Raw genomic sequence first — 19,860 nt, forward strand, 5'->3', positions numbered from 1 at the left:
GTTTCGAAGATTGCAGAAATAGAGGAAGAAACAACGAAGCAGCAAAATGTCCACGGTTGAGACGCTATCTGGACGACGAGATCATAATAATTGCACATGCTGTACGATTATCGAACGTATTCGGATTACGACTCTGCCATAGTGGACAGGGCCATATGGTGACGTCACTGTCATCGGAGGATGCGTTCTGTGCCAATGATTCCGCTCCAGCAACCAATAGTGACACGGCATCTTCCTGTGTTTCTCTGGATAAAAGAATGCCGCGGAAAAGACCGGGGTTAGTGTGATAGTGAATGTCAACAGACATGAGGACTCGTCTGCTGGTAAGTTACTTTATTACATATAAGCTTTGTTTTTGTATAGTAATTCCGGAAACAGGTGTTCAAAAAGTATCTATACAAATATATTTTTTTTAAATATGCTACAACCAATGGTGTTTTGCGCAAAAAAAATCTGGTTTTCAACATCTTTCTATACAGTGGACAGCGGCAGTTAGAGTTTCAGCGAACCACGATTTTTTTTCGAATCAAATAAAAAAGATAAGGTTATTGCTCCTTTACTTCTCAATTCTTAGTTTTTGACATACTATCATGAAGGTGTGGATCTAAAGGTTGGGCAAGCACTTATCCCAACTTCCAGTCAAAAGAGTTGTCGAAGTCTAATTGAACTTTATGCTCAGAAGGCCTAATCGTGATTTGACCTACAGTTTAAAGTACCAATATACAATGTGCATTCACCCGGGGACCTATTATTTACTGGGTGCCAACTACTGTTAAAGTTTCATATAGGCCCATGTGATTATGATCAATATTTTTGGCGACTGTAATGTTCTATCCCGCTTCCTTCCCCCAGTTTAACATGTTAACAGGTTCGTCGTTCTTTGCTTTTCTTTATATTGGATAGCTTATCGCAATGGTTGATTGATTTCATTTACTTCGATTTTCTGCTACTTGTGGCTTGATGAAGGGACACTCACAATCAACACCCATGTCCAGTTCTGGATTCGAACTTGGGACCCTTCGCGTCCAAGCGCATTATGCTAACCACTAACCCACGGAGGTCGCAATGACAGGAAGTATGATAATAATAAATTATTATAATATACATACATTCGGACCAAGGACTCCATATCTCTGTATCATTTAGACCAGACCGGTCCCTGGCTACTATGTATATTGTTTATATATAACAATGAAAAATTCTGTTAGAATATATTCTCACCTTGGTGAGGTTTCCTCAAATGTATTATTTCTGGATCCGTTTCTGGGTCCTAATGTACAATTTCAAAGAAATCGTGGAATTAGTAGACTCCGTCTGTAGCACCGTGCTTTCAATATACGAGCATGTCAGTTATGCAAAACTGCATGAGAAACGGGACCTCATTCATTCTATGGGGCTACTTAAAGAACAACGTTTACCAACACCGAGTACAGTATCTGGATGAACTGCAGCATTCATTGAGGATTAAATGCTGTTCCAGTTGAGTTTTGCAGCGCTGCGTGTGAGAATGTGGAACTAGACCTTCAAGCTTGCATTGACGTTGAAGAGAAAGTTACCTAATCACCTCATGAAGACTGACTTACTGTGTTTACTGCTTCTCATAACCATATATAAAAATCCCATTTAAACACTTTACGCCACGTGGTTACAGCTCTCACCCTTGTTGCGAGTGGTTTCGGGTTCGATCTCCGGTGGGAGCTCCAAAATGTCTGTGTCGATCAAGCATCATGAGGACAATTGAGACTAGGAAAGAAGAAGTAAAAGATTCCGGTCTCGAACCCCCCCCCCTAAAAAAACAAAAGGGTGGTGGGATAATGCGCTGAACATGCCTTATCCAGTGAAAGACTACTTGACAGGCCTTAGCACTAAGCGGGCTCGAGTATAGTTTAGATCAGTTTATGTACAAAATAAAGTTACCGGTTTCTTCTAACAATAGTAAGACTACTTATACTACATCTGGTATAAAAAAAAAACTTGGGTCTTCCCAATATAAAATCACAAACACGTCAGTACTTCTTGGGTGGCCGCGGTGGCTCAGTCGGTAACGCGTCTGACTACCATGCTCAAGGTCCCGGGTTCCCGGTCCCCGGCCGGTTCAAATCCGGAACTTTTCTAACGGTGGAAGCGGCCCCGGCGCCTACCCAGCGTCGAATAACATGGGTACCTGGGGGAAACCCTGGAGGGTAAAGGCGGTCAGGGGCGTGATGCTGATCACATCACCCCCACTCACGACCGGATCAAGAAAGTGTGGGGCGTTACCCCCACACCCCCTATACGCCTTAATGGCGTGGTGCTATGCACAGGGGAACACTTTACCTTTTTTTACCTTTTTTGTCAGTACTTCTACCAACTTACTGAGCTTTGTTTCACTGTTAAGTCTATCTATTAGCTGAAAAAAGGCAACTTCGTAGCGCAACAGCATCTGAAGATCAGGGCCTGCCATACCGGTTTGCATTGTGTAACACGTTGTCAGAGCTTTCAGTCCCATCTTCATTGTTTTCTGGCTTTGGAGACCGTCTTTAACTAGCTGATTGGTTGGTTTGATTAATGCCCCCTTTATTTCGTACTGTTGTTACGGGTTCGAGTAGCTGTTCTGTGCATAAAGTGGACTTAGATACAAATTCAATCGAACCCCTACGGGTTGTTTTGATGGATTGAGTTGGTTCGAACAGGTATTCTCGGGTTACCAGCCAGGTTAAATCGGCGTTAGCTTCCAACGGCTCCAGTGCATACATTGCTCTAATCTTCAGGATCTAGATGTTCCATTTATATTGCCAGTGACTGTACCTATTATTCATGTTTTGGTTCTTAAAAGTCCTTGTCTTAGTTATTACACTGTACAATTCCGGCATACCATACTAACAGAAAGGGTAGCTAGCCTCCTTAGTACCTTCTTAAAATATTTCGTCGCCTTGTAATCAAGGGGTCCCGGGTTCGATACCCGGTGGAGGCACACAGGGGTGCCCACAGGGGGTATTCATGACGCGTCATGGGAATTTTTGTTGAGGGACAAAATTTTATAGTTTAGCTGCCACTTCTACATATCTTTACACAAAAATGGGGGCATCCTTTCATTTGCTTGACTTGCTATTGATTTTTAGTTATGGTTACGTACAGATTTTGTACCTACTTGTGGGTGATCGCTGCGATGGGGTTGAAATCAAGGAATATAGAGATTAGGTAAAGCCATCCGAAGATTGCCGATCTTGCACGAACGCGTGACGTCACCGGAGAAGCAGTGAGCTCGGCTGAAGCAGACGGCCCCTAGCATTTATATGGGAGATTCAGAGAGCGAAAGTATATTATTACTTTTAGGAGGGGGAAAATAATAATTGTCATCCTCCAAGATGGTATTGAGGCATCCTTTTAATGATTAGTAACATAATTGAAAACGCGCTACTTTTAAAAGGGGGCAAAGTACATGTGAAAAAATGTATTTTGAAAATTCATATTCCTGAAACTTTCTGACCGATGCGCTACAAAGAAAGTTGCGTGTTCTCCTTTAGAATTTCGTCATTTTACAAATCGTAATATAATTTTAACAAAAACGTGGCATGCTAAAGAAGAATTAAAGAGTTTAAAAAATAATTGATTAATAGACTTAGTTTATTTTACTTCGCTTATCTGTCACATATGGCTAATCGCAAAGATGAGGATACGTGATGATATGATGAAATTGAAGAAAGGAAAGTAGACCCATGCCCGGGCGGGGATTCGAACCTGGGGGCACTTGGCATCGTAAAGCGTTGCGCTAACCACTACGCCACGGAGGTCAGCATTACAAGGAAATAAACAGAAATTGGCATCTATGTTTTAATATGCGAGACGTTGTGATGAAAATTATTAATATATCTGAAATATCGGGAGTTGACCTTGCAGTCTCTAAATGTACTTTTAGGGTTACGCAAAACCTTTACTCAAAATTGCTAGTGTAAATTTATAAGCTATTAAAATTTAAAACTTATTCCTGTTCCAAAAGAGAAACTGCCAAGTCAAATTAATATTTCGTAGAAATACATATACAGTATTTGTCTTTCATGAGGCCAAGAGAGTATTTGGAAGGGACGCTGGCTTGGGAAGGCTATCCCCGGATCTCGATCTGCAAAGGGGCTTCCAGTGGGAAAACATTCCTATGAAATAGTCCAGAAGAAGGGGCGAAATGATTTTTTTAAATGGCTCAAGAATACAAAGATATAAGTGGATATTTGACAAGCTTAGTCTAAAACTTACAACTGAAGTCGTACGTGTGTGAGGGGGGGGGGGGCTACGTGAGGTAACACAGTGGAATATGATTCACAATACTAAAATTAAAATAAATATGTGGGAACAATAGAAATCAAAATATGTTGTAGCTAGTGACAGCGCAATAGTAAAGATTTTTATTATTCCGTTACATACGACACAAAAATGCATATTTTGGCTAAAAGAGCATTCATTCATTTATTTATTTTGTCGTTTTACTGGGGGCAGATAAGAGAGAGAGAGAGAAATTGTCGAACGAGAATTGGGGGGCGTTCCTGCAACCCCCCCCCCCCCGTAGTGTGATCACTGCCTATGGCTATGCTGGAGAAGAATGCACCAATTAATACGCTATTAAATAAAACAGATACTTTTAAAACTTTTAATGAAATTATTTGTGAACTATGATTTAAATTTAGAGAGAGCACATACCTGTTTAATGTAATTTGGATGAGTTAACTTCTGAAGCCTGCCATTTCCGAGCCTTCTTCCGGTGTAACTACACTGCCCTTCGAGCCGTAGCTGCTGCGTTCAGGTGGCGGAACGAGCAGAATACTAATTAAAACAAATATGTGACAAATATATATAAAAAAACAACCTGTTGAAGCTATTGACGGCGCCAAAGAAAAGACAGAAGAAGAAGAACGTGGAGAGTGCAGTGATATTTTACGGGAAGCAGCAGGCACGTATCCAGGAAATCCTTTCGAGGCGGCGGCTGAACACCATTTTTTAAAGGGGTATCACAATTGTATGTTTAAGGCCAGTGGTGGCAATTGGGTTCCAAAATGTGGGGAGGGGGGTGGACAAGGAGACAAGTATTAAGAGGCCATAGTGTGATAGTGTGGAGGCAAGAGAATGGGGAGCAACTATCTCCTAAATCGTCGCCACTGTTTAAGACTGTCATTTTAATCAGAACGTGAAATCGGGACATTTTCTACCACTCAACTCCTCTGTTTCCATGCATTAATATTGTGTGCCGGAACCATCTCAGTATGTATGTTTGTCCATTTCTTCTCATCAGGCATCAAAACATCTATGTACCAGAAGTGTTTTTACGAAGGTGTTACACATGCACGGAATGCACAATCCACTCGACAACGCAAGATTCAAACTGTGTGCTGGGAACTGGAATCAGACAGTTCACGAATATTTCTCTCTCATTCGAGCCTGAACACTACTAATGTGTCTTGTCCTCCCATGTTTGCAGCTCTTATAAAAGCCGAAGCCCACCAAATTGTTCATATTCATGCCTAAGCACTCGCAAGTGTCCAAAATTGTCTGTTGAGTGTGTGTCGAACCAAGTAGCCTTAAACAAAAGTATTTTTTTATGCCATGAAATTCTCTGACTGCATACACAAAATTTGGTCCTGGCACAACCAAATCATCACTCAAAACTTTGATTTTCAGTTGATCTGTGCAGCTTTCTTTTTTAATAAATCGCTCCAATGCCCAGCCCGATACTGCCGAAATATTCACTTTAGAGAGATCTTCGATCTCTTCGTCTTTCGACCCGAACTACTCGTAGCACTACTCGAAGTACCGCTGTCGTCAATGTCTTTAGCTTTGGGACCGAACTGGAACTAGTGGTAGACTTCGTTACTTTACGGTATTTAGTCCATTTCATTTTCGAATAACTGGATCTTATAAAGCAACCAATGGACACTGACTGATCACAAATCGACTGTATGAATTGTCACACTTACCTCTGAAGTCTCCACCTATTCTGTTGTACAGATCAACCGGGAAATTGAAGCCGCATATTAATATCCTCATTATATTCTAGAACGTTTCGCAGATAAAACGATTCGTAAATATTGCCAGTAGTTCGACTCCTCTTTTTAAAGAACGTTCCCTCTCGCGCTTTCCAGAGATTAAAAAATTACAATGAATCCGAATCGCCCTACCTGCGGCGCTACCTTTGTTGTGCACCTTCCAAATGCTGACAAGTCTCTTCTACATAGTGTTCAAGTTCGCTACGACAACACCGAAAGCGTAAGAAAAGTTTACGATCAATATTATCAACAACAGGGTTATAGAACAATCTCCGTCTTGCCTTGATAAGTATTTCTCTCCTAAAATTATCGTCACATTATTCAAGAAGACAAAACCCTAATTTAATCTAGTGTAAAATGAAAACTTTCCTCGTGGGGGGAGTCCACGAGTTACGTTCCCCACCTTGGATACGCACTATTAACAATAACAGGGTTATAGAACATTCTCCGTCTTGCCTTGATAAGTATTTCTCTCCTTAAATTATCGTCACATTATTCAAGAAGTCAAAAACCTAATTTTATCAGTGTAAACTGAAAAATTTCCTTGGGGAGCGGGGGGGGGGGGGGCTCGAACCACCTGATCCCTACCTTGGATACGTGCTATTAACAATAACAGGCTTATAGAACATTATCCGTCTTGCCTAGATAATTATCTCTCTCAAATTATCACCATATTATTCAAGAAGCCAAAAAGCTAATTTTATCTAGCGTAAACTGAAAATTTTCTGAAGGGGGCTTGAGCCCCCTGATTCCCACCTTGGATACGAGCTGTTACCAATAACAGGGTTATAGAATATTCTCCGTCTTTCCTCGATAATTATTTCTCTCCTTAAATTAACGTCAGATTATTTTATTTGACACCACAAGAAACAAAAAATCTCATTTTATATAGTGTAAACCGAAAACTTTCGGGAGGGCTTGAGCCCCCTAAGCCCCCCCCCTGGATACGTGCCTGGGAAGCAGTCACGTTTATTACACCCTTACATTTACATACAATATTATAAAGTTCTGCTTTTAGATCTCGCACAATGCCTTTTTCACAAAAATGGCAATCTCGCATGTTTTTATATCAATCAAGCTGTGATATTTTAGATTTCTTCCGTTAGTTTTCTGATAATAGTTTTCACAGCTTTCCATAGCATTTAGGCATGATTTCAGTTGACAAGAACAAAATAATGTTATTTCAAAACATAGAGCAAAAAGAAATCCAACGCGCTTACATTGGAAGCCTGGAGAGAACAAAACAGTGGTTCCTTCGTAACACGATTTCTTGAAAACCATTTTACACATTTGAATCAACTTTTGTGATAAACTGATTAGAAAGGATGAATCTTAACAGTAAAAGTTGTAACTTTTCCCTTGCTACTATATTTTAGAAGATATTCGTTGTCAAATTTCTCAATATTTGCATAAGGAACCAGCCTTTTCCGTGCCGAGTGTTTCGATGATGACGTCATGCATCCACGGACAACTGCGCATACGATCTGCGCCGCCGAACGAGCACCCCCTGGGTTGAAATGAAGCACCACCCGCCGCATATGCCTTTTGAATCAGTTTGGAAAGGGGGTGATGCGCTGTTCGCATAGTCAAGCAGACAAAATGTTAAAAATACGGTTCAGTATACTAACAATGGCAGTGAGCCTAGGAAGTTTCGTAAACATGAATGCGAACCGTGCTTTTTCTTTCTTTACTCTTTTCATTTCAACTGCAATGAAAGGTTTCGAATGTTATGCACCTTTCGATTGTTGGCATCTTGGCCAGTAGTAAACAATGTCTGGTGTTTTTCGGACACTGCAGACTTCAGTTTTAGTGTTGGATGATTTCATGCACGAATTGTTTCGCTTGCAGTGGCGGCGATTGGGGGGGGGGGGGGGCGTTGGCGAATTATCACCTCCCTCTTTTGGACGCTTTGCTCCCCTAGTTTTGGAACCCAATCGGCGCCACTGTTCGCTTGTTGTGTTCCTGTGCTACGACTGACTGGATAATTGTAAGATACTGTCAGTTTTCGTTGTCTAAACAAAGCTTACTTTTGTTGACTATGTAAATTGAAAGGGGAACATTCATTCCAAAGAGTCTTAGAAGACAGTTCAAATACATGTGTGTGGAGTACACGTGTAATACCATTCATTGCCAGGATAAGTGGAAAAAACACTATGAACTTAAACATGAATATAAAACTAAAAATAATCTTCCCATAAAGTACAAAACTGTGGAAGTTAAATTTGGAAGTGGGCCTTGGCAAAATTACACCAATGACGAAAGTGCTTTAAGTTTAGGTTCAGGACCAGGTGAACAGAATCAGCCTAATGAGACGAGCCACGAGAAACATGAACGGTAATTATTTTAAAAGTTCTTTATGCTATCCTTTCTGTTTAAGTGTTTCTGATGCTTTGCAATGGAAACATTATTATTAATATTGAGTTTTTTAACGTTAGGTTTTTTACGTTGTGGTTAATCGCGATAGGGAAGATGGGATTGAGAAAGTTAAAAAGTTCAGGTACAGACGACATGACGGGTTCTGAATAAGTTATGGATCTACAGAAATGGGTTAAAAATGGATTTCTTAAACCATACCGTGTTGTCCAGTTTTCAACATTTCCAAATTTGCATGTATTATATAAATAAGTTGACAAATTGCTCTGCAGAACGCACAATGAGTGTAATTAGAACCATTAAAAACCAACTACGTTCTTGTATGGCTGATGAGTGGTTAATGTCTACCTTCATTCCATTCTGAGTGTCCGATATTTTAAAGTCGAGCCAATCGAGAAAATTATCAATAAGCTTGCTGCAACAACGTCAGAAGTTTTTTATTATTTTTGTGTAAAATGTTATTTCAATCAGTGTCAAGTAATATACAATATAGCCTACATGTAATTGTCTACATTGTAAACAATACGTGAAGTAAACACATATTGCTTAAATATGTCTGTGTTACGTACATTGTTCCGCAAATTTTGTCTGACCAAAATACTTTGAGTAAATAATTCGGCATAAAGGGGGGATGTTCTACTTTTTTTGGGGGGGAGTGCGTCATAGGGCTTGGGGGGATGGGCGTCCCTGGAGGCTAGTGGTTCGGATCCCACTTCAAACTGTAGGTCCAGTCCCGATCCGCCTTACTGTGAATAAAGTGGACTTAAAACACCAACTCAATCAATCAAACAATTTACGATAAATTATTTATTTTTGAACCTGTCGTTATGAATTTATTGTGAATATGTATGGGTTTGTGGCAGAGTAAGTATTAGTAAAATTTCCTTGCACTGATGCACTGATGCTCAGGGCAGAACCTTAAATTGTACAATATTCCTCCAAAGTGAATAAAGAAATATCTTTGCTTACATTATCTTAATTTTCCTTCAGGTATCACTGTTCCTTCTGGGTTCGCTGTACGCCATTGCAACAGAAGCCTTTTTCTTTCCAATTTTTGTGAAGAAGTTGTAAGTATACCAACATAGATGGGTAACATTGAAGTATAACCTTCTTTGGACAAATGATTTTATGACTTAATTTTTATATACAGAGAAATTCCAAATTATTCATATATTTTGAGCTTACCATGTCATATTGGTAAGAGATACATCATTGTATAGAGTAACGCCTAAAGTTCATCTCATACCGTATAAATACTCCATGCGAATTCTCTGAATAAGACGATATCTGCACTTTATAACACACGGTCCAGTAGTTCTTTTCACACGGCAGTAGGAATGTGATTTTAGAGTTTCTCCACATTGCTGTGGGCAATGGTGCCATTGCATCATACAGTTACACTCTTGCTGTTCGGTTACCATTTTTTCCGTTGAATTAAAGTGGCGACATGAAGCGATGTGATATGGAATTCCACGAGTTTTTAGTTATCATATCTTTAAGAATCACTTGTCACTTTGGCGTTGTAAATTCAGATGGCCATTTCAAATATGATAAATTATTTTGAATTGCCCTGTATTAATATGAAAGAATATTAAGACTGTCACCCTCTTGTTTCTTCTAGCGTGAAGACGGTGTACCTGCCTCCGAAGTACAAGGGACATGGTGGCTATCACGAGCATCCACACTACCCACCATATTATGGACATTGGCACTAAAGATTGGATGTAGCCTTAGCTACAGGTAACATGGTCCAAGGAGCAACAATGTATAGTGTAAATTAAGAGTAAAATCTTTGTTGAAAATTTATTAATCATTAACACAGGAGTTGATTCCATATTCTAGGAATCTTTACAACTTGACAAGTGGTCATATGTCCTTCGCCACAGAATATACAGTGTGTTCCGTTCAAATCTCCCTAATTTCAATTAATTACTGTGAACGAAGTACGATGAATTGTGAAATGACTATAACACCAAATGAAAGGCCAGATCTTCAAGTTTTGTTTTCATAACTTGAAGTTGTCCGTTTGCTCACTACGCAGCGCCACTGTCGCATAAATTAAAATGGCAACTGTTCAACAACGAACGCAGGCAGTGGTGTGGTATGCTGAGACAAAATCTGTGATTGCAACGCAACGAAATTTCAGACGAATGTACGGAGCAGTTGCACCTGATGCTAAATCAATTAGGCTGTGGTTTAGTAAGTTTCTAACAACCGGCAGTGTGCTAAAACAACCTGGTGGAGCTCGCTGTCGTGTGTCAGAGGAAAAGGTGGAAGAAATTCGAACGGGGTTTCCATACCAAATTCTATGCGATACGGCTTTTCTTCTGGCTTCAATTGTTGCACAATCTGCACTCTATACGGATACAACCGAAGCCGCTTGTGCAGAACTCCATGCATTCTTGTTGGGAGGCACATTGAATTGCCTAGATGCCTGGAGGATGGATGCATTTACTTGGGTTTCTCTAAAACCCCGCTCGAATTTCTTCCTCCTTTTCCTCTGGCACACGACGCCGAGCTCCACCAGATTGTTTTAGCACACTGCCGGTTGTTAGAAACTTACTAAACAGCAGCGTAATTGATTTAGCATCAGGTGCAACTCCTCCGCACACTCGTCTGAAATTTCGTTGCGTTGCAATCACAGATTTTGTCTCAGCATACCACACCACTGCCTGCGTTCGTTGTTGAACAGTTGCCATTTTAATTTATGCGACAGTGGCGCTGCGTAGTGAGCAAACGGACAACTTCAAGTTATGAAATCAAAACTTGAAGATCTGGCCTTTCATTTGGTGTTATAGTCATTTCACAATTCATCGTACTTCGTTCACAGTAATTAATTGAAATTAGGGAGATTTGAACGGAACATCCGGTATTAAGATGTATTTTATACTAATAAGATTTATATTTAGAGCTCGAATTAATAGTGGCCCTAGGTTTGATACCTAATAGAGGCAAATAGTGGTTAGAATCCCAATTCAAACTGTAGGTCCAGTCCCTTATTAATTAGCCTACCTGAGCACAGAATGGACTCAAAACAAACTCAAACAAACTAGCGCTAAAAGCTAAATGTGGTGGCTAAAGGTACTAAACGTTTAGGAAATGCTCACGAAACTAAGCATAGGACATTTTAAAAGCTCTTGAAATATTGTAAAAAATGGAAAGCCCCAAACACTTTCTGCTCCTAAAATCATTTCTGAGGCACGCACACCACACAACATAGTAGAATACGTCATTCTTTTCAATAGAGCACAGGCTGTAATTTGAATATAACTAATCGATCCGTATGTAATAAGAGAAAGCAATTTGACAACGTCGTATCAAAGGTTACGGCCCGTTTCGCCTTATTGCGTTTTTACCTCCCCCAATACAATTTCGCGTGGTTTATGTGACACTAACTTTCTAAGTCGAAACGGGACATCCCATTTCGCATTATCCTGTTTCACCTTACACATAAAAAAATTTCCCACCAGGGAATATTATCGACATTAAGGGTCATTATTATTAATGTATTATTAACCTAACCTAACCTAACCTAACCGACAGGACAATGGGAGCCAAGGTAGGCAACATCACTAGCTCTGCGCAACAATTATGAATTACCCTTCAAGTCGATAATATTCCCAGGTGGGAAATTTTTTGTGTGTAAGGCGAAATGGGATGTCCCGTTTCGCCTTAGAAAGTTCGTGTCACATAAATCACTTGAAATTCTATTGGGGGAGGTGAAAACGCAATAAGGTGAAACGGGAGGACACGGTATGAAGCATCTTTCTTCCTGAAAGGAAGAGGAAGTAATTATGATTATGATAATAATGTTTTCTTTAATTGGTTTCAAGATTAAATGAAAGCGTTGTAAAAATTAATTCCAGCTCTGAAATTTGTATTTTTAAAAAATTGCGAACATACCGTTCTATGTAGCACATCACGGTGTTACATCCTTGGGTGTAAAAAGTATTCGCTGTAGAAAAATGGAAGTGTTCCTTGTTGTAAAGAATGTACGTGCCTATAAGTTATGCCCAGGGGATAATTTCATGTCTTATCTTTTCGAAGCGATATATCCTGTAATGTTTCAAAATAGGGAGCTAAACAGGGAATGGTGTAGTCGTGTAAAATACGCTAAAATATCAGCTCCGAAACAAATCTCTTTTTTACTGGTATATTGGAAAGTTGTTAAAAAATGTTTCTATTGACTATAAAGTCATAGCTTTCTTCACATTGAATTAGTTCACTTAATATCTTCTATCTCTTTATTATTTAGATTGTTGCCAACATGTAAATTACCTCAGCTCTTTAAATTTTAATTACCTTATGGAGGACAGAGCCATCTAGGGAGCAGCAAAGGAACTATGTACCCGGAAAGCATAATGTAACAACATTGGACCAGGAAAGAATTTGTTTGACATTAAGGATTGTTGTGGATGTACAAAACTCATCAATGAACACACTGAAATGCCATAAATATTTTAATACAAACTGACTGTAAAATAAATAAATAAATTAAGTCATAATAAAAAGTTTCCTTATTCGTTTATAATTTGAGGTAGCCTAGTAGCTATAAGAAGATTAATATGCTTGGATACATCCCAATCACAGACGGGATTTGATGGTGGCAAGAGGATCATCGGCGTGCCAAGGAGTTTGGAAAAGTTGGGGGAGGGGGGGATTCACGTATTCATTTTTTATTAGTCAGTCATTATTTTGCCATTATTTCTTGCCTTTTTAGGTACACTAGGTCAAAGGAGGGGGGAGCGTATGGCTCCCACCAACCTTGGCCACGCTTTTGAAGGGGATGCAATCCTGCTCGCCCTCTCCAATCGGATACAGGATCCAAGGTTCGGGGTTGCGATATCGGATTACACAAACACACTTACTCATACACACAGCTCTACCAAGGTATGAAAACCCCCTGCAAACTCGCGAACTTAAGTGGATAGTAATTTTTTTCTCCTCTCGCTCCCCTTCGCTTGTGCCACATCCATGCCCCCTCCCTGAGATTTCTGGAAAGAGTTAATGTAATTAAAATTATAAAATTGTAGAGATTTTTTATAACATAAGGTATTGTTTTCTGTGACTTAATAGACCAGACCGTAAGTTACAGTAATTATTATTATTATTATTTGAAATAGGGTTACATTTAAGCTTAGTCTATTTTACACTGATTTTACCTAACTGTAAAAAAACAGCTTTTTGTCCTACATGAATTAATGTTAAGTACACAGTTATCCAAATTGTATATAGATATACTGAATGTGGAAATTACAAATGTATGTAATTAAATGAAACATAAGTAGTAGTAAAAGTAATGTAATAATAATAACAACAAAAATAAAAACAATAATATCAGTAATAATATCAGTAATAATAATAATAATAATAATAATAATAAAAGTTTCTGTGACTGTTGTGTTGACATGGTCAGTTCAGAATCGCGAGAAAATAATTTACTGCTATAGGCCTTGTCCAGTCTTACGACGGGCGCTCTATATGCTGGCAAGGGAGGAGGGGAGCGGGGAAGCGACCAATCCAGCGCGATAAGAAACGCAGCAGCCTGTAGAAGGAGGTGCGCGCAGAACTTCCTTCCGCCACGCCGTAACTCTCGGCGCCACCGCTGCGTATTCCCCGCTCACCACTTCCCTTTCCAGCGTGTAGGGCGCCCGCCGTAAGACTAGACAAGAGCTATGGAAAAGTTCACGAGTGAATTTGAAGCGGAATATAGAAACTCTATAAATAAATTGATGGCATTTCATTTTGAAGAATTTTGTTATTGTATAACGGCTTGAGAAGAGCGTGTATCTGTGTAACGATTTTGTTTTGTTTACTTACAAATTGTGGTTTGCTTGGTTACTTTGACCAAGTCCATTCAATTTTGTATTTACAGTAGTGGACCGCAAAAAGGTAACAGCTGATATTCAGGATATTAGTCTTCCAAGACTTTTTTACTACAAAAGGGTTTAAAGGTTGTAAAGAAATCTCTAGGAATTTTATTCTCTAAACTTGGCAAGCCTAGATACAATGTGCCATAAATGTATCGTGGGTATTTAATATTTTCCCGCCTCCTGGCTCAAGTAACGAATTTACTCTGGGTCGCGTTCAAAAAACTTCTAAGATTCTATCAATGGCTTCGATTGTGTCCGTATATAAGTTACTGTTATACATATTAATGTAATGTTTCATCAGATTTTCCTCTAAGTATAAGTATATTAAGTTTGAGTCTACTTATGTGTTCAACATACGCGTCAAGAGTAAACAAATATGATCGTTGTTAGTATGCATACAATAAAAGTAGTAGTAATTTTGTCATACCAATTTACTTGTAGAGGATCTTCAATTAAAATTGTAGAATGCTTTCAAACCACAAGTGAACATTTTTCGTGTACATGTGATAGTGATATTATAAAACAGAACAAATATTTTAAATGTAATGCTAATCAAACCGTGAGAAAAACCATGTATCTCTGTACCAAATCGTAGCACACAGTTTCGACTGGCCTCTGTTGGCGGAGAATTGACTTACAAGTTACAAGAAGAGGTAATTCTAGGAGCACCTGATAGATGGCAGCAGAAGCTGACAAACTTTGGTCGAGGTACAACGGCTTGTAGTCGAGGGTTTTCTTCTCTCTTTGTTTATAATATTTTATTTGCACGTGATATTTTTTACGTGTGCTGTGCCTAAACAGGGGTTATGGCCCCCTGCGATTTGCCTTTTTGACGGAGTGGTCAACGTAACACGTTACGAAGCTAGAGGCCAAAGAGGTTCGAGTTCGAACTCTGCTCAGGCATAGCCCATCACCAGTTTCTTTAATTCGTAATTCATCTTCTCATCGCCGCGTGTAACACAACACAAGAGGTATGCGGCATAAAATAACCAATAGAATGGAATATGATTCGAACTGCAATGATTATTTATACGTAAGCTGTAAAATGATAGAGACTGGTAGCAAGTAGTGTTTTCCCGCCAAATATGTTTTTAAGTTATGGGAACTGACCACGCAGGTTACGAGTTTTTAAATGGGTCTGGTGCGGGGCACACTAAGCTTGCAACAAATGCTAAGAGCTCTAAACGTGCCGATCCTAACCTAACAATTCCTAATCTACAAATCTGCTTAGATCTAATAATGTATATGTTGTTATCCAGGTTTAGACCTCTCGCAGCAATTAGTTTTAGCGTTTGATGGAAGCCCACTTTTTCTTCGGCTCCCTGCACACAATCGGGAAGAAAACCTGGTCGTCAGAAGGATGTGATAGAACGATCAGTGGCGTGCATATATTGGCCTTTCAGTTCTTTAAATAATTCACTAAATTTCTAGAAGCAAGTTTAAAAGTTTGCATAATAGTCTATATATGGGGCAATTACTTATACTATCCGGGGGGATTCGCCACTAGGCTATCCTAGAGGCCGAATCTCCAGGAGGGGGCACACGTTTACTTGTTTATTTCATGAAAGAAGGAAGAAAGAAGGGCTTTCTTGTATTACAGTTTTAGGTGGGTTTTCTCTTGTTAAATCGAAGTGTAATGATTAGGGACGTGAAGTTTTCGTTATAACGATAACACCAAAAAGTTGAGGAGAGCAAAATAAAGTGTTTAAAATGTATTTGGCTAGGTTAAGGAGGCGAGTTTTCGGTGTTTCGGAATCACGAAATAACGCTAAAGCGCTTTTATATCTGTCATTCTAGTCTACAGTTGCTGAAAGTTCGATTCAAAAGAGATCGTTACTCTTAATTTATTGCAGTTTGGTGCAGTTTGCTTGGGGGGCATGTATGTGTGTGTACACAAAACGGAATTTTGAGATCGCAAAGGGACTTTCTGGCATGGTTAGGGAAATGTGATGTGTATTTATTTATTTATTTATTTATTTACCAGAGAATTCCAAATACAGTTTGGCCATTTTACATTCGAATGTAATAACAATGGAAATAAAAAATAACAATGGAAGTAACAATAAATAATAACAACATAAACGAAAATACTTATATGAGATAAAGTGAATTACACGTTGTTACACAGTTCTATGACTGTATTCAAGGATTTGGGTGTTATCATTCAATAAAAAATTCATATTTAGTGGCTGATGAGTTGAAATAGTTTTCCAAATGGAAGAAATTTTGCCCATTTCCTGCAAAGGTAAGTCATAAATTTATTATTTTTGTCACTGAAATTAAAATTTTGTCTCAGTTTTCCAGAACTAAAACAATGTGAAAATTTTAAGCATAGAAGGAACAGTAACACCGATTTTAAATTAATAACACCGAATTTTGCCCTAAACCGCGAAAAATAACACCAAATTGCAGTAAAACATAACATCAAAACTTAGGGAAAAATGAAACGAAATCTTTGTCCCTAGTAATGTTTTAACGAAGTTTAATGGAAAAATTCTAATCAGATTTGTCTAAATTTTAAAGTTTACAAGTGCTATTAATACAGAGCATGCAATTAATTGTCATGAAGTACCACGATAACAAAACTGTTAATAATAATAATAATATAATATATATATATATATATATATATATATATATAAGTTACGAGCATGGTATGACAACCAAGTAATAATAATAATAATAATAATAATGTCGGCAGGACACAGAACAAAAAATGGCCTAGGGGCACAAATTTTATAAATCTCTAAAAATATGTGAAGAAGTTGGTTTACGTGCGGTAAACGCGATAACATGAAGAAATACGCTACTGTTTCAAAAGTGCTTACTTGTAGTAGTTTCATTGCATGATAGTCGAAGAGAATTTGGTGTTTGTTTTGCAGAGGATATCGCTGTGAAAGAGACAGCAAAACTCGCAACCCGGGCAATTCGTGGAAAGAAAGATGGCGCCTCCTGGTGAGCGTAGAATGCAGAAAGAGAAATGACGAGCCGTAAAGAAATCAGGCAAAACAAGTTCTGCTCCGTCTTGCGCACCGAAAGTGACTCCACGCAAGGGATGAGACGTGGATCGTCTCGCATGACCACTTTCTCCCGTGTGGGACCCGCGGGTGGTGCTCCCTGCGTGAGAAAGCTATATTAACTAACCATGTGATTAACGTTCCTCCTTTTGCTGCGGTGTTTTTTCTTCGAGGGGGAGGCACCGAGCATGAGATCGAAGCGCGTGTTACTGGTGGGTGCAGAGTAGAATAATGACATGCAGGCAATTATAAGCCGCCACTTTTCCTTTTCGATGCCTCTTTCGACCTTTTGTTAACCCGACTGACGCCTAAGCCATTCTCGTCTTCCCAAAAAACGTTCGTTCATTTCATCAGTACTCTCCTCCGCCTGTCCATCTACAATAGAAAGTGAAAATCCATTAGCATTATACTCAACGTATGCTCATATTTTCACCATCAGATGTTTTCACTATTGGTGACATGCCTCAAGATAACAGTATCAAAGTCGCCCGCCCCCTCTCCTCGGTAGCGGATCCAGAAGTTGGAGTTTGGAGGGGCGAATTTTCGCAGAGAACCTCACCCCTCCAAGAATCAATTCTCTAGCACTTTTTTTTTATGTATAAACAATACAAATATCACATTGTAAACAGGAACCAAGCTGTCTTCCATGTTGTAGAGATTAGAGTATTGTTTTTCAAAAATGAGGTTCAGTTTTGGAATTGATGGTATTATCGTATGCCGTTATAATGATTACTCTCATTGCCACAGTAAACTGTACGATACAACGAAGACTAATGTATATAAACAGAGAGACAAAAACCTATTCTCTCAGGGGATCTTGTAACGAACCTGTCTCGTCACAATTTGTACGAGTTGCACCTCTATTTTTATGACCTTTCTAAGAATCTAAGAAATTGAGAATTGTATAAATTTTAAAAAATGAGTTCCACCTCTATTTTGGAAGAACTTACTTTAGGAATATATTTTTAAGAGTTTATTTCTTCTCCACCCGTTTTCGCTAGCATCGCAGACCCTATATAAAGGCAAAAACTTGGTTGGAAAGTTAGATTCCGCCTGCGGGCGAGAGTAGGTGTGCTACTGCGAGAGACCAAACACCAGAAAGGGAGAAGGACTCCGCTTTCGGGCGAGAGGAGGTGAGGTGCGCTCCGCTCCGGCGAGAGACCAAGCACCTCAAAGGAGACTCACTCCACCATATCCAGCGAGAGACCAAGAGTAGTAAGGGCTCCATCTTCGGATGAGAGAAGTTACGCTCCGTCTTAGGACGAGAGAAGTGAACTTGGCACTGCCAAGAACACACTCCACCCTCGGGTGAGAGAAGTGACTAATCAGCTTTCCTTTTTCTTCCCCCCAGCCTCCAACCGCGAGGTAGAAATTTATAATATTATTTTAGGAGATAGATTAGTAACGGGTTTAATATGTAAACGTTGGGTCCCTATGTATCAAGGTAAATTGAATACGGACTAAGTTTATCCATTGTATTTCTGTATCTAAAGTCCTGTTACCTTAATTTAAACTCATAACCTCTCTGTATTAGTATAAGTTTTCTTTCTGAACTTTGTTGTTGAATACAATTTTATATGTTAAAGTCAATCCTGTGTATCACTCTGGTCAGCTTTGGCTACCTTTTTTAACTGGCAACATACACTCGAACCCTGAGAGCAATTTAGAGTCTCATGACACCGCTGGAGGAAAAGGTTAGTATTATGGGTAAAACTGAAACTAGTCCTATCTCTGTGGAGGGCGACGACTGAATACTGCTATGCAGATTGGACTAAATTATAGTAAACATTAAGGAGTCGGTTCCAGAGAGGCCCGTGCTAAGCCAACCTTGGTCCGCGACATAGAACGTCACAATATTTTGCTCTATCCCCTTTTCAGGCATATTGCACAGTGGTTCTCCCCATCTAAATTTAAACTGTAGATATAGGTATTCAGCCTATTAAGGATGGTGGTAAAAATAGAACAATTCCGTCTTCGAGAATATTAGGCATAATAATTTGTAATAATTTATCCAAAAACCTGGCAGTTGGGAGAGGCGATCGCCCCTATTGCCCTCCCCGTGGATACGCGCCTACCTCTTCTCTAGGTAGTTACATTGACGTAATTGAAATATATATTATGCGATGGAGCCGCCATGATTGTGAGCCTGGCAGGTACACAAACGCGACCTAACATTGGATCGGGTAAAATTTAAACGTAATGGTTCATTGTGCAATCATCGGTTGCTTAAATAGAAGGTCCCAGTTGTCATTTCATTAATTCATTATTGGATACATTACGCTTTTCTTTAAATAACACAATGTCGACCTTGATGAAATAAACAAAAAATAGCGAGTGTGCAGTGAACATTTCATCTCGCGTAACGTATTTCTCTGTATTCGGCGAAACGGAAGTAAATCATTTCGAAAATATTCAACCTCTAAATGTCGTGCAACAATGCATGAATTGAGTGATGAGGAGTTAATCTCAGAGCTTTTGTTTCACTCTGTTGGCCTCTCAGATAGCATGACCATGTTCCCATAGAGTACTAATATTATATATACACAGCCCTCTACAGATTGATCACACAGAGAAAACCAACATGTC

The 19,860-nt window shown here is 39.2% G+C and overlaps 1 long non-coding RNA gene across 2 annotated transcripts; it reads left to right on the forward strand.

Moving 5' to 3' along the window:
• Positions 1-226: 226 nt before the first annotated feature.
• On the forward strand, positions 227-12,849 carry LOC145988282 (uncharacterized). Of its 2 annotated transcripts, none has more exons than XR_014441730.1 (4): positions 227-323; positions 9,375-9,451; positions 10,006-10,124; positions 12,640-12,849. It is a non-coding gene; the product is annotated as an uncharacterized LOC145988282 (long non-coding RNA). The 2 variants fall into 2 exon arrangements; XR_014441729.1 differs by lacking the exon at positions 227-323 and adding an exon at positions 8,294-8,345.
• The last annotated feature ends 7,011 nt before the right edge of the window (positions 12,850-19,860 follow it).

Source organism: Lepisma saccharinum, chromosome 5, assembly GCF_977018435.1.
Source record: "Lepisma saccharinum chromosome 5, izLepSacc3.1, whole genome shotgun sequence".
NCBI classification, from domain to species: domain Eukaryota; kingdom Metazoa; phylum Arthropoda; class Insecta; order Zygentoma; family Lepismatidae; genus Lepisma; species Lepisma saccharinum.